This window comes from Chenopodium album, chromosome 3, assembly GCF_948465745.1.
Source record: "Chenopodium album chromosome 3, dcCheAlbu1.1, whole genome shotgun sequence".
Taxonomy (NCBI): domain Eukaryota; kingdom Viridiplantae; phylum Streptophyta; class Magnoliopsida; order Caryophyllales; family Amaranthaceae; genus Chenopodium; species Chenopodium album.
The window spans coordinates 51,285,945-51,300,642 of NC_137836.1; the positions used below are offsets into that span (position 1 = coordinate 51,285,945).

The window sequence follows — 14,698 nt, forward strand, 5'->3', positions numbered from 1 at the left end:
AAGGAGAGAAATGAAGAGCAAAAATTTTGAAAGGATAAAAATAGAGAAGGGAAGATGAAAAATTAGAAAAGTAAAAGAAGTGAATGTAAAAGGGGACAGTGAATTTAATACGGAGTAAAGAGGCGGTTAGGCACAAAGCAAAACCAAACCGCCATGTAACTTCAGTAAAAGCAAAACTAACGGCCTAGATCATCGACACGTGTCCCACTCATGCAAACATTGTTCCCGCCAAAAAAAAGATAATAAAAATAAAAATAATAAGAATACACACTTCAGCAGGAGTGATCGAAAATCCTCTCCGCAAGCTCGTCATTTCTCAGACTTCAGCGGGAGTGATAAAAAATCCTCTCCGCAAGCTAGTCATTTCTCAGACTTCAGTGGGAGTGCTCGAAAATCCTCTCCGCAAGCTCGTCATTTCTCAGACTTCAGCGGGAGTGATCGAAAATCCTCTCCGCAAGCTCGTCATTTCTCAGACTTCAGCGGGAGTGATCGAAAATCCTCTCCGCAAGCTCGTCATTTCTAAGACTTCAGCGGAAGTGATCGAAATTCCTCTCCGCGAGCTTGTCATTCCCCAAATTTAGAGCCATCGTCAACATACAAAAAATACGACAACACAGCCAACAAAAACAGAACTTGACCACCCAAAACACCCTAGAGACTTGAGGGGCTAAGAGTGTGCAGGTTAATTTGGCCGGACAACCCGTTGAGCCATGGCCGATAAGGCTACACGCTTAGAATAGCTGGCATGAAAAGAACCTCACGCCATCTCTTGAGGGGCTAGTTGTAGGGGATAGCTCCTGATGAGCTATTCCTTCCAGCTGGGCTCAGTTAAGAAGAATGTACCTGCATATAAAGAGTCGGCATGAGTGACCTCATACCACCTCTTGAGGGGCTAGTTGTATAGGATAGCTCCCGCTGAACTATCTGAAGGAGTTATGTCTTCGTCGTGTGCAATTACTAGATATATAATTGGATCAAATTATGGAGATAATTAAGTTCGTACATTTGGGTCGTCGTTTTGCCATAGCTAGAGGTACTAACGATCTTTGGACTAGTAAAATAGCCCAAAGCCCAATTGGACGGATCCTATAAGCTCACACAAAGGGGCTAGATCGAGCATTAGAGGACGAGGCCCATCATGGGCCTCATCAATATAGGTGGCCAGCCATGTAGTGGATTAGAAGGAGTTTTGGGCTTCGTGCCCTAGTCTAATTATAATGAGATTATAAATAGACTAGGTGCCTAGGTTTGCAGCAAGAAAGCAATTAACTGATCAGTGTGATCAAACCCTAATTAGCAAACACGAAACCCAACCCTCTCATAGTCCTCTCTATCTCTCACGGCTCTCTCCTCCTCCTAGGCGCCGGTGGTGTGTCGCGGTGGTGGTGGTTCATGCGGTGGTCAGTTGTCCGTAAAGGTGGTGATCGCGGTATTTCCTCCATCACTCGACCAATCTAGTATTGGTGGACGGCTCGTTCGAATCTCGTGGACTAAGTAGAGGAGCAACGCTTGGGGCTCTATTCTCTCCCTGATTTTCCTGTCGAATAGCTTCGTGGAATTCACGCGTCAAAGGTATGATTATGTGTCTTGTGTGTCATGCATGTGATTCTTGGGATTGGTACTAGATTGAATATGATTCATGTTTTTCCGCTGCGTAGTACCTATAAATTTCTACAGTGGTATCAGTTAGCCTCTTGCATGAACGCGCTAGATCATAATAATACGATTATTTGATGTCCACGTTAATTTTATAATCAATTAAGAGGGAGAAATTAATTTAATTATGGTTCAATTATTATATTTAATGTGATTAAACTTTTGGAATTGATTAAATGTGATTTAATTATGCTCAAAATAGCCATGAAGAGACCGAATTTTAGCCCTAATATGTTCGAAATTTTCGAACCCCCTCACCCTAAATTTCGAATTTTTCGAAAATCCTAGCCTTAAAAATATGTTTTTTGTGCTTGATTTTGATTTAATTCAATTTATTTTATGATTCATAATTTTAATCGGATTGATTTATGCATAAAAGTGTTTTGTGTATGATCATCAATTTAATTTTAAAAGTTAGAATTAAATTGAGATTAATTTTACGAAGAACCCTAATTTTAATGTTGAATATGATTTAATTTTAGTCTTTTGGACTGATTTAATTTAATTTTAATATGTGTTATTTTAATTAAATTAAAACACACAAAAAAAAAAATTGTTTTAGGTGGCCGGCAGCCGCGGCTGGGTGGCGTTGCCACGGCGGCTGCCGACCAGGTGGCGGTCCAAGAGGGAGGGGAAGGGGAGAGCGGCGGTCTTGGTGGCTGAGGCAGCAGTTGTGCAAGCGTTGCACGCTGCTGCCGTGGCTGGTTGCTGCTGCCTTGCGGCAGTGGCTGCTGCAAAGCAGCCAGCCACCGTGGCTAGCTCTGGCTAGCCAACCACAGTGGCCAGCAACCGTGCAGTCACGGTTCTTTCAAAAAAAAAAAAATTATTATCTTATTTTAAAAATTATTTCAAGATAATTATGAATTATTTTGGGATAAAATCAGTTTTATTTTGGATAAGATAAAATATTTTGAAAATATGATCTTTTAATTTTAAAAGATAAAGTTGGTTTTATTTGGATAAAATCTTTTTTTTTAGGATAAAATCAAATATTCAAAAGTTGTTATATTTGATATTATCCATATTTAAAGTTGTTAAATTGGTAATTATCCTAATTAAAGTGGTTAATTTTGGATAAGATTTACTAGGATATTCTAAGCATATTCCAAAAGGATAATAATTGATTTAAATAATTTGATTATCCCATAATTAGATTAGAATATAATTGATTTTAAAATTATTTGATTGGCTAGTAATTAGGATAGAATCTCCTAAATTTGTTAGGATAATCATGAAAGATTAAATATGATTTATCTTTCTAGATTAAATATGATTTATCTTTCTAGATTAAAATATGATTTGATTCTATCTCATGACCAAATTAAATATATGATATTTTATAAACGGTCATGAATAATATATGATATTATCTAATTATGATGAAAATATGAGATATTTTAGGAAATGCGTTGACTTTATTATGAACATTCGATGTTGTAGTTTAGACAAGCATGTTGAGTGATTTATTATATGGCACTTTTATAATATATGATATTATGTTGCTATATATAGACTAGTATGGCCCATAGATTCTTAAATACGATCTGCGCATCATGATGTATTTTTGTAATCTAAATACGGTCTGCGTACCGTTGAGTATTTTTGTAACTTTTATTTAAAGTAAATAGAATAGTTATTTAAATATTGTTAGTCCAAAGAAGCCCATGAAGTGAAGGCCCAAAGGAGCAAGGTGGATGGAGATCCATGATGATTCAAGTGGGAGCTTTTTCATTTCTAGTTTTCTTAGGACTAAGGGGTCATACTATGTCATGATTTATTGCATTAGTAGATTATGCATGTTAGATTTTATTTATGTTGATTGATGATGCGCTAGAGTTCACTAAATAATCACAACATAATAAATCTAGGTCCCAGTAATATTGAGATAGCTTTTCCAATTTAAAACCCGATGAAACCTTTGATAATTTATGATGGGTCATGCCTCAGCTGGGTGTCATATTATATCTTAGGGGAGTGGGGGTAAATCACGTTTTACACTTTTAATTGGTTATACTCAACAAGGTTACTTAAAGAGTTAAGAACCTTGAAGCTAAGGGTAATAATTAAGCATGTGATGATTAATTATTCAACCAAGAGTTACAAGAGTTGTAATCAATAAAGAGTTTACTCGCCTTGAAAATGTAATGGTTGATGGTAGGGCCTCAGTCCGGTCAACTATTGCACAAATAAAGGATCTTGGAATCACTTAAAATTCAATTGGGATCAATTAATTATTGAATAAAGTGTTTTAAAGTTACCAAATGAATGCGTTTATGGTACTTTAATTTTATATTAAACATAATTATTAAACTTTGCCTTATTTTGACATAGATGGGTAGCCGTAACCACAATGACAACAACGTTTACAACTTTCGACCATTCCTTGAGAAGGATAGGTTGACAGGGGAGAACTTTTCCACTTGGGAAAGAATGCTAAGACTTGTTCTGAAATCTGAGGGTAAAGAGGATATCATTGATACCCCATTACCAGGACCTCTGCCAGAAAATCCAACTGCGGCAGAGATCAAGAAGCACAAGGTTGCTCATGACAGAGTTATACCTATCACTTGCTTAATGATTGCTACCATGGAGCCTAGTCTTCAAAAGCGTTTTGAGGACCAGGATGCCTATTCAATCATGCAAGAACTCAAAGCCTTGTTTAAGAAACAAGCTAGAGTTGAAAGGTATGAGCTCCATCGTGAGATTCTGGATTGTAGGATGGAGAAGGGAGCCACAGTTCATGATCATGTTTTCAAAATGATCGGCCTAATTCAAAGTATGGAGAAACTGGGGCACCCATATAGTGATGATTTGGCAACAGACATCATTCTCCATTCACTACCAGAAAGTTTCAACCAGTTTATCATGAATTTTAACATGACTGCCACTACAAAGACTATGAATCAATTGCATGCAATGCTGGTTAGTGTTGAGTAACAAATCCCTAAGGAACCTAAGAAGGAAGTTCTTATGATTCAAAAGGGAAAGGGGTTCAAGAAGAAGGGGCAGAAGGCTAGTGCCAAGAGCAAGGGCAAGCAAGTTGCCAAGGCTCCTGAAAAGCCTAAGACGACTCCAAAGCCCAAGGCTGCAAGTGAAAGTGAATGCTTTTACTGCAAGAAGAAGGGGCATTGGAAGCGAAATTGCCAGAAATACCATGACTTCCTCAAGAAGAATGGAGCATCAACCTCAGGTATAATGTTATAAACATTTTAACTTTCACTTAGGTATGTGATACCAAGTTGCAGTGCTTAACATAGTGATGTTGCGCAGGAACTGCAAACAAGTGAAGCTAGCTTGGAAATGGAGCTTGAAGGTGCACTAGAAGTATTTGAGTGGCCAGAAATAGCTTCATAGTTTTAAATTTTTGATTAGTTTATCATGATTTTAGAACAATTTCCAGTTTTGATGAGACAATATTTCGGTTTTCTTGTTTTGAATACTGAATTTGGTTTACTTGGCTTGGACAAGTGTTGATCCATGACCAAGGTAATAAATTGTTTTCATTTTGCTAGATATGAGTTAATTTTGTTTTATGACATTGATATAAGTAGATCACAAAAATAAAATTTAGATGATTCAAAATACACTTACTTATAACAAGGAAGGTTAGGTCACACTAACTATTTGCACATCCCAAGTAATGGATGGACTCTTATTCTTATATGATTGTGAATCACTTGAGAATTATAAGTCATGCTTGATAAAAGTTAAAATGACCAAGTTGCCTTATAGTAGAAAGGGTAAAAGAAGCTAAAATGACCTTTTGGTACTCATACATATGATGTATGTGAATCAATAAGTTCAAAACTAGCAAAGGGATTTAACTATTTCATCGCTTTTACTGACGATTTATGTAAATATATCGATAATTACTTAATGAAGTAAAGCTTGGAAACATTGAAATGTTCAAAATTCCAAAATGAAAGGTAAAATCAGTTTGAGATAAACAATTTAACACCACAATATGATTGTTGTGATAAATATTAACTCAAAAAGGAATGATCATCTAAAGGGAATTGTTGAATTAATTCACAATCCAGAAACATTACAATTAAAGTGTATGTTTATGAAGAAGGAATCAAACTTTGCTTGCAATTGTTCGATCCAAGATTTAATGATTTACAAATATCATTTTGAGGATATGCATTAGAACAACAACAATTGCGAATACACTAAACAAGAAACTTAACCAAAGCAATAAGAAAAGATGTCATAAGAGTTATGATTTGGAAATGTTCCAAAAGTTATATTTTCTAAACAGGATTAAGGGTTATGAAATCAATGTAAAATGTTTACAAAGATGACATAATACACCCTAAATCAGAAAAATAGTTCTTCATGGGTTTTTCTCATGGAAACTAAGAGGTATTATTCCTACAATCGCGTAGAAACAAAGTGTTTGTTGCTCGCGATAATGTCTTTATAGAAAGAATGTCTTCCTACAAAGCCAAGTGGGAGTAAATTTAAATCTCGATGAGATTCGAGATGAGCAACAAATGGATGTGGATAACACTACATTAGAGACGAAGGCATATGAAATCAGCTAATTTGATAAAACATGTGTCGAAGCAAGCTAATTCAACTAGCGAGGCTTCTATCGTCCCACTAGACTGAAAGACTTCAAAGAATTGAAGAGAATAATTCTATTGTCGCTCATACCTATCGTAGGTGACTTGGGATCAAAACAAACAGTTTGTTGAAATTCTGAGAAAAGGTGGATTCTAAAATTTTCCTATTGGAATGGTTGGAACCCATGCCTACAAGCAAGCTTTGGATAAATGCCAACTCAGGAAATGGCTTAAAGCCATGAAATCCAGTATGGACTCCATGTTTGTAAAAATGTGTTAGTCCATAATAGTCTTACAAACAGGGTCAAACCTATTAGTTGGGTAAGCCTATTCGGATTATTCTAGTTATGGATATCAAAATCGCCTTCATGAAATGTTCTTGATGGTGAGAATGTATATGATACAACCTAAGAGTTTGAAATCCAGAAATTCCTAGAAAGTTTTGCAAACTTCAGAAATTCATTTTATAGATTGAAGTAAGAATCAGGGAGTTGGAACATTCGTTTTGATTGGGAAATCAAACAGTTTGATTTCCTTAGTAGAACGAAAGAATTCTTGTAGAAACAAGAAGTTTAGTGGGAGCAATTGGTCTTTTAGTCTAGTATGTAGTTGACATACAGTTCATATGAAATGATATATCAATGCTTGAATAAGTCAAGCAGTGATTAGAAAGATTGTTTCAATATGATAGACTTAGAAGATGTTGAGTACATATTAGGAATTAAGATCCTTGATGTGAATCTTGAAGAATGATTGGAATGAATCGAGATACTTATGTTGATAAGGATCTTGACAAGTTCATGAAGCAAGACTCTAAGATAGGATATCTTCCCATATTTCATGATAATACACTCAGTAAAAACTTAGTGCCTTCAAAAGCTAATAGAGTTGAGTTGTATGGATAATGTACCTTATGCTTCTGCAAAAGGATCCATTACATGTGCCATGAAATGTACAAAGCAAGATGTTGCATATGACTTGTGCATATGTAGTAGGTTTCAAGCAAATTCAGAATGAGCATACGGAGAATTACCAAGAACAAATCCTTGAGTACTTGAGAAGCACTAAAGGAATTCTTCTAGCTATTGTTTTAAATGGTAATTTAAGCAAGTTGTCAAAAGGTTACACGAATTCAAGTTTTTCAAACAGGCAAGATGATTCTAGATAGTGATCTAAATGCATATTTGTGTCTGGATGAAAAGGACAGTGAGCTTGAAGAGTTCAAAGCAGAGCACTATTGCATACTCAATATCAGAATATGTGTATTAAACTATAGTCAGATAGTTACAGAGGAAGTTTGGATCAAAATGTCATGTGACTAAAGGGTCACCTTTGCACAAGAACAAAGGGGCCAGAGTCACATCACAAATCCAAACAAAAGGATATGAGATATCACCTCAATTATGAGATCATTGACCAGCGGAAGGTCGTGTTCTGCAAAGTTTTATTATGAGTGAGAAATCACTAAACCCCTTCCATGGACTAAGGTATGAGAGTCATATTAAAGTCCTAGGATTGAAGCAAGTTGTGTAATTTAAGTTGTATATGTTTTGAGAAAACATATTACATGAGAAATGCATCAATTTGCAGAATTATGTTTAAAATAGAAATTATTATTTCTCTTATTTAATTATGGTTTTGGAAATTAAATAAAATGTCCAAAATAATTATGAATTGATGGGCTCATCAGGTTGATGACCTGGTGAATTGAAACCCCACAAGTGAACAAAATTCATACATTATTTAAAGTTCCTAGTTCGAGATCATTAAAGTGGACATAAATGATTTCAATAAATGAACTAGCATGTAAGATTGATTGGATAGCGCGGTTTCATGGGCTATAGGGGCATAGTGATGCTCGGTCAATCACTTGGATATGCATGAATGATGCATGATCGAACTATTGACCTTCTTTGAAGTTCAAGTATAGAGCTTCCGTATATATTAGTGGATTCCTTTGACATGAGTGGAACATTGATTTCATTCAATGGATGTTGTGACTGTGGTACACTCAAACGTCTAGCCGTAACTGGAGATTATAAAGGGTGTTTCCCGGTCATTTCAGAAGTTGAGTGGGAGTCATGTTACCACAAGATTGGATAGAGTCTACCTATTAAATTAGGAAATGTGTCATGGCCGCTTGAAGAGGGAGAATTCAGAAAATACGTGGCCGCGTTCAAATGCATTACAAAGTAATCATTTGGTTTTGTAATTCTAACTCAGATTTCAAGAAACGATTTGTAGATTAATATGATCTTGACATGTGATGCAATCATATTATCAAATCGACACATATATTGACTTAAGGAATCTGAATATTGCACCCTTGTCTCAGACAAGTGGGACATTGAAGGAGTTATGTCTTCGTCGTGTGCAATTACTAGATATATAATTGGATCAAATTATGGAGATAATTAAGTTCGTACATTTGGGTCGTCGTTTTTCCATAGCTAGAGGTACTAACGATCTTTAGACTAGTAAAATAGCCCAAAGCCCAATTGGACGGATCCTATAAGGTCACACAAAGGGGCTAGATCGAGCATTAGAGGACGAGGCCCATCATGGGCCTCATCACTCTAGGTGGCCGGCCATGTAGTGGATTAAAAGGAGTTTTGGGCTTCGTGCCCTAGTCTAATTATAATGAGATTATAAATAGACTAGGTGCCTAGGTTTGCAGCAAGAAAGCAATTAATTGATCAGTGTGATCAAACCCTAATTAGCAAACACGAAACCCAACCCTCTCATAGTCCTCTCTATCTCTCACGGCTCTCTCCTCCTCCTAGGCGCCGGTGGTGTGTCGCGGTGTTGGTGGTTCGTGCGGTGGTCGGTTGTCCGTAAAGGTGGTGATCGCGGTATTTCCTCAATCACTCGACCAATCTAGTATTGGTGGACGGCTCGTTCGAATCTCGTGGACTAAGTAGAGGAGCAACGCTTGGGGCTCTATTCTCTCCCTGATTTTCCTGTCGAATAGCTTCGTGGAATTCACGCGTCAAAGGTATGATTATGTGTCTTGTGTGTCATGCATGTGATTCTTGGGATTGGTACTAGATTGAATATGATTCATGTTTTTCCGCTGCGTAGTACCTATAAACTCCTACATTATCGCCCAGCCCCTAGGGTGCGCACTCACTGCCGAGAAAGCAATTAAGGAGGGCTCATCAGCCCGGTGAAGTCAGCCCGCAAGGTTGACCAGGCTGAACTCTCCATGAAGGAGATGGTACGCCTATAAATAGAGGGTAAAGTACAACGGAAAAGAGGTTAGACACTCAAGTTATTATACTTTCTATATCTCTCCAAGTACTCTTTCTCTCTCTAAACACTCTCTAACTTAAGCTTCGGAGGGGGGGTTCCTCGAGCCACCCCCGAGGGTAGTTTACGTGTGCTGCCTTGTGTAGGTTGTTGACGGGACCCAGCTCATCCAGCAGAACCCTTGGATCCATACCTGGAACAATAATAAAGATGATCTTCAACACAATTGTCACCCTTGTATCTTCAATCTCTCAATCACCATTGAAATCCTTCACTTTCTCTCTCTAAAATTTACTCCTAATCTAAAGAGAGAACATCCTGATCTAAGCTAATTCTAGAGAGAGACTATCATAATCTAAAGTATTTCACGTATGAAAAATAAAGAAGGTCGTACACTATATATACAAAAGGAGGAAATAAATGAAATCGCAAGTAAAACCTATAAAGCCACGCCTGCGGAGAAATCGGCCGCGCCCGCGGGGCTAGGCCCACGCTCGCGTGGTGCCCGCGGCTAGCCCTCTCCAAGTTCTTGGTCAAAAATGGGCAGAAATAGGTTGCGGCAGCCCCGCGCCCGCGGGTACTGTAGCCCGCGCCCGCGAGCAGCCCGCGACAGATTTGAATGGCCAACTTTGGAAGGCTGTAACTCACAATCTAGGAATTATATAAAGGCGTGCAAACTATAATTGGAAATCTTTTCAAGTCTAGTTTCCAACCCAACTTGAATCACCGCAATCCAATCTGTAGAACTCGAGATATGGCTGAAACAATGCACAAAGGTCCTTTTTGATAGTTTGCAAGCCTTCATTTTCATTTGTTTCTTGGATTGGCTTGACTTGCGTGCTTGGCTTCCCTAACTTGGCTCCGTTAAATTCCTTGAATGAACTTGAGCTCCCTCCTTGATTATTAGATCTACGGGAACTCGAAGTACCTACAAAACAAGACAAAGAAACGGAGAAGCAAGAGAAATAGCTGAGAAATGAATAAAATGATAAGAAAACCATTAAAAGCACGCATTTCTCTAAACTAACACAAAAACACGCAAATCGAGCATTATTCTCTAAAAACATGACATAAACGACTAAAAACGAGCATAGAAATATAAAGAAAACATAGCCTAAAGGTGCCGTAAATGGCACGGATCAGTTCCACAAGAGAAACCCCATTCTTTTTGGTCTATGGCGCTGAGGTAGTTCTCCCAATTGAAATGTACGATCCTACTCTCAGGGTGATTTTATACAATGAAACGGCCAATTGGGAGGCCATGAAGACCTCCCTAGACTTCCTTTCAGCGGCCAAGGGCAATGCAGCGCTTAGGCACGAAATTTATCGCTTGAGGATGACAAGGGCATATAATCACAGAGTGTCAAGGCGTCCGCTAAAACTGAGAGATCTGACTTGAGAAAAATGGAGGCTGTAGGCCAAGCATATTAAGATGGCAAGCTGACCCCAAACTGGGAAGATGGTTAGCTTTTCCAAGAAGCCGGCTTCCTCAGCCCTCACCCTTGAGCAAAAGGAGCTCATTCAGCTGAGGAAGAGGGTATTGGAGTTGGAAGCTCGTAATCTGAATCGAGAATGGAGCGTGGAGGAAATAACACCGGCGCAGGTCAGCTCGGAGAAGCGAGTCCCCGCAGCAGGTCGCCAGCCTCAGAGCGGGGACCCAGCCCAGAGAGAGAAAAACGAGCGCGAATCCAGGTTGTTCCTGATGATTCCCCATTTTACCGGGAGATTCTAGAAGAACCAATGGAGAAGGTAAAGATGCCGAACTGCAGATACAACGAAACCACGACACCCAAAAGCCACATATCAGCTTTTGAGAACCACATGGTACTTTATGCTATGACGGACTTAGTCTGGTGTAAGGCGTTCCCGTCGACCCTGGAGGGGTTGGCAGAGGAGTGGTATGGAGCTATTCCCAAATGTTCCGTATAATCGTATAACCAGCTGAAGAGAATGTTCATGGAGCATTTCACAACCCTGGTAGACCAAACTAAAATGACAACCGAGCTGATGTCATTAGTTCAAGGGAAAGACGATCCCCTGGGGGAGTTTATCACCAGATTCAACAAAGAGGCAACAACCATCCCAAATATGAGTCAAGAGGTAGCACTACTAGCAATGCAGAGTGGCTTACTACCAGGCTCACCATATAGAGCGTATATGGGGCGTAAGAGCCTCAAAACGCTTGTTGAAGCGCTAGGTAAAGCGCACGAGTTCATCAAAGCAGACGAGACTGACAGAGAAATGCTGAGTAGGAAGGAACCAGGTGACCCAGTTAAGCGGGCAGAGGTCACCCGGGCAGAGAACACGCCCAGGGCTGACTAGCCGAGCAGGGCCGAGCAAAGTCGTAGAGAAGCGGACAGAGAAGTGAGGGTGAGAAGGTCAGACCCAAAGAGAGGGCCAAGGCCTGGGAGGTTCGACCAATATACCCCACTAACTGATGAGTGGCATTTATGCCACTCTTTTATCCTTTTTCTCTAAGGATTCTCCCCTCGTTTGCACTTGTTTGGCCCTCTTTCTAAGCATTTTTACTTAGCTTTGCTTTCTCTTTTCTTTCTCCTTTATCCTCCCTTTTCTTAGTCTTCCCGCTTTGTTCTTATTGTGCTTTTCATGGTTATGCTTTGTAGGAACCATCGAGATTTTCAAGAGGAGGAAGCTAAGCTCAAAGGAAGCTAGAGGAAGCATGATTCAGAAGAGGTTCGGCCGAACCTCCTGATGGTGTGGCCGAACCAAGGTGTGGCCGAACCTGCTCAGTGGTTCGCCTGAACTTCGAGGCAGGGGCAAGATGAAAATTGGCAGTTTTGCAGGAGTGGCCGAACCACAGGAGTTCGACCAGACCAGGATCAGGGAGGTTCGACCGAACCTACCCATGGTTCGACCGAACCTACCCTGTAGTCCGGTCGAACCTTCCCATTTGTTCGGTCGGACCTCTCCTTTTGTCAGCTGACTTTGTACGGACTATATAAGTCCCTTTTTTAGAACGTTTTAGGGGGAGATTAACTTAGTTTTAATTTTCTACATTTTTTTAGCTTAATCTAGAGAGAGAAACTTCATTAGTAAAGAGAGAAAGTGTGGATTTCCATTGATGAACTTGGATATTGAAGAAGGAGCTTGATTGAATCTTTGTAAATCTTCATCTTCAATTAATGAGCAATCTCTTACTCTCTTTCTTTACTTTTGTATCTAGCTTTGTTTGCTTATTTTGATTTTCCTTCTTTGCTTATTGATCATGTTGATGCTTATTGATTTGATGATTGATATTGTCTTCAATATGATTTGTGAGTAGTCACCTAGCCAAGGGTGTGGGGATGGTGTAGTTGTTAATTGATTCATGCTTATGATGTTGGGGTTATGTTAATGGTGATTAAAGTCTTTGTATGCTTGATATTCTTTGGTCTTTCTTGCAAGTGCACATTGTTAGTTGATCAAAGATGAATCTTTACTAACAAGTAACGGAAGTTGACTTAGTTGAGATTCATTACTATCGATAATTCTTTGTTTTCACCTTCTAATATATGGTTCTAATGCGGAAACATAGAGGCTATGTTAGGAGAAATCGATTAACCCCGGAAGGCGGTTAGATCGAGCTTTATTTCGATATTCTTGCATGCTTAGTTTACCATTGCTTTGCTTCTGTGTTATTGCATGATCAAGTGGCATCTACATCTACCCACTTCCCTTGGTGTTTAGTTATATTGATCTTTAATCATTCTTAATCCTTAGTTTAATCTCTTAGTTATTCACACTTCTTGTCCCGAGATAGCTTAAAGTTTTAAGTAGTAAATGCGATGTTTATGCATGTCTCCTTGTGGTTCGACCCCTCTATTTACCCTATACACGTATTAGGTTGGTAGAGCGTTATAAATTAATTTGACTTAGGTGTAGTCGCTCAACGACACGATTATTCCCTTGTCAAATTGGCGCCGTTGCCGGGGAGACGGTTTCCATTGCTATTTCATTGCTTGTTTGAGACTATCTCACCTTTATTTGTTAGTGTTTGCTACTTTTGTTACTTGTCAGTGCTTACGTTCTTCTTAGCTTCGTTGTATGAACAGAGGACGAACCCGCTCAAGATCTTTAGTTCCCATCGATCCAGAGCTAGAGAGGTCTTTGTCCCTACTTCGAAGAGAAGCAAGAGCAAGGAGTAGAAATTCCCGCACTCCAACGAGAGGAGTAAGAGAATTAGAAGATACTCCACCCTCTTCACCCTCAAGTGAAGAATTAGATAGCCCTAAATCATCTTCGAATTCAGAAATCAACCCTTTCTCAACCTATAAGTTTGAAAGTAAAGAAGGTTCTAAAATGGGAGAGAATACGCCTTTGAGTCGTCTTGGGGCCCCCGAAGCTTTTAGAGCGCAAAGTGGGATCCTAACTCCTACTACTCAAGCCAACAATTTCGAGATCAAGCCTAATTTGATTGCCTTGATTGAGAGGAAACAATTCTCGGGTGGAAAGTTTGAGAGTCCTCATGAGCACCTAAAAGAGTTTGAGAAATATTGTGACACAATAAAGGCCAATGGAGTGACTCAAGAATATATTCGCCTCAAAATGTTTCCATTTTCGCTAATTGGGAGAGGTCTAGAATGGCTAGAGAAGGAGGTGCCCCCTAACTCTCTCACGACATGGGACCAAAAGACTACAACTTTCTTGAGGAGGTTTTATAACCATAGGAAGACCGCCGAGGCTCGGTCTTTGATTCAAGGTTTTCGCCAAAAGAGTGGTGAGTCTCTAAGTGCGGCATGGGAACGATACAAAGAGCTTCAACGTCAATGCCCACACCATGGGATACCCAAGTATCAACTCATTCACACTTTCTATGGAGGTCTCACACCTCAAGGAAGAACAAGCCTAGACGCCGCGACCGGTGGTCCAATCATGAATAAAGGAGAGCATGAAGTGGAGTGTATTATAGAGGAAGCCGCAAAGCACTATGATGATTGGTACAAAGGAGAAAGGGATGCTACTTCTAGCAAGGGTGTTTATGCATTGGAGCAAGCCAACGCAATCAACAACCTTTCTACCCAAATCTCCAAAATGACCAAGCAAATGGATGAATTGATGAAAGAAAGGTCCAACCCTCATGGTAATACCTCCCCTTCAACCAAGGGAGGCAATGGTATGGATACTTCCTCCCCCTCTTCTTACAATACAATGCCCCAAGGATGCATGTTTTGTTCTAATTGTGAAACCTATAATCATGATACCTCTCATTGTGTCTATGCTTGTGA

At 39.3% G+C, this 14,698-nt stretch overlaps 1 non-coding gene across 1 annotated transcript; it reads right to left on the reverse strand.

Moving 5' to 3' along the window:
• Nucleotides 1-14,151: 14,151 nt before the first annotated feature.
• Nucleotides 14,152-14,257, reverse strand: LOC145625953 (small nucleolar RNA R71). Its single transcript, XR_014110844.1, has one exon. It is a non-coding gene; the product is annotated as a small nucleolar RNA R71 (small nucleolar RNA).
• Nucleotides 14,258-14,698: the final 441 nt, after the last annotated feature.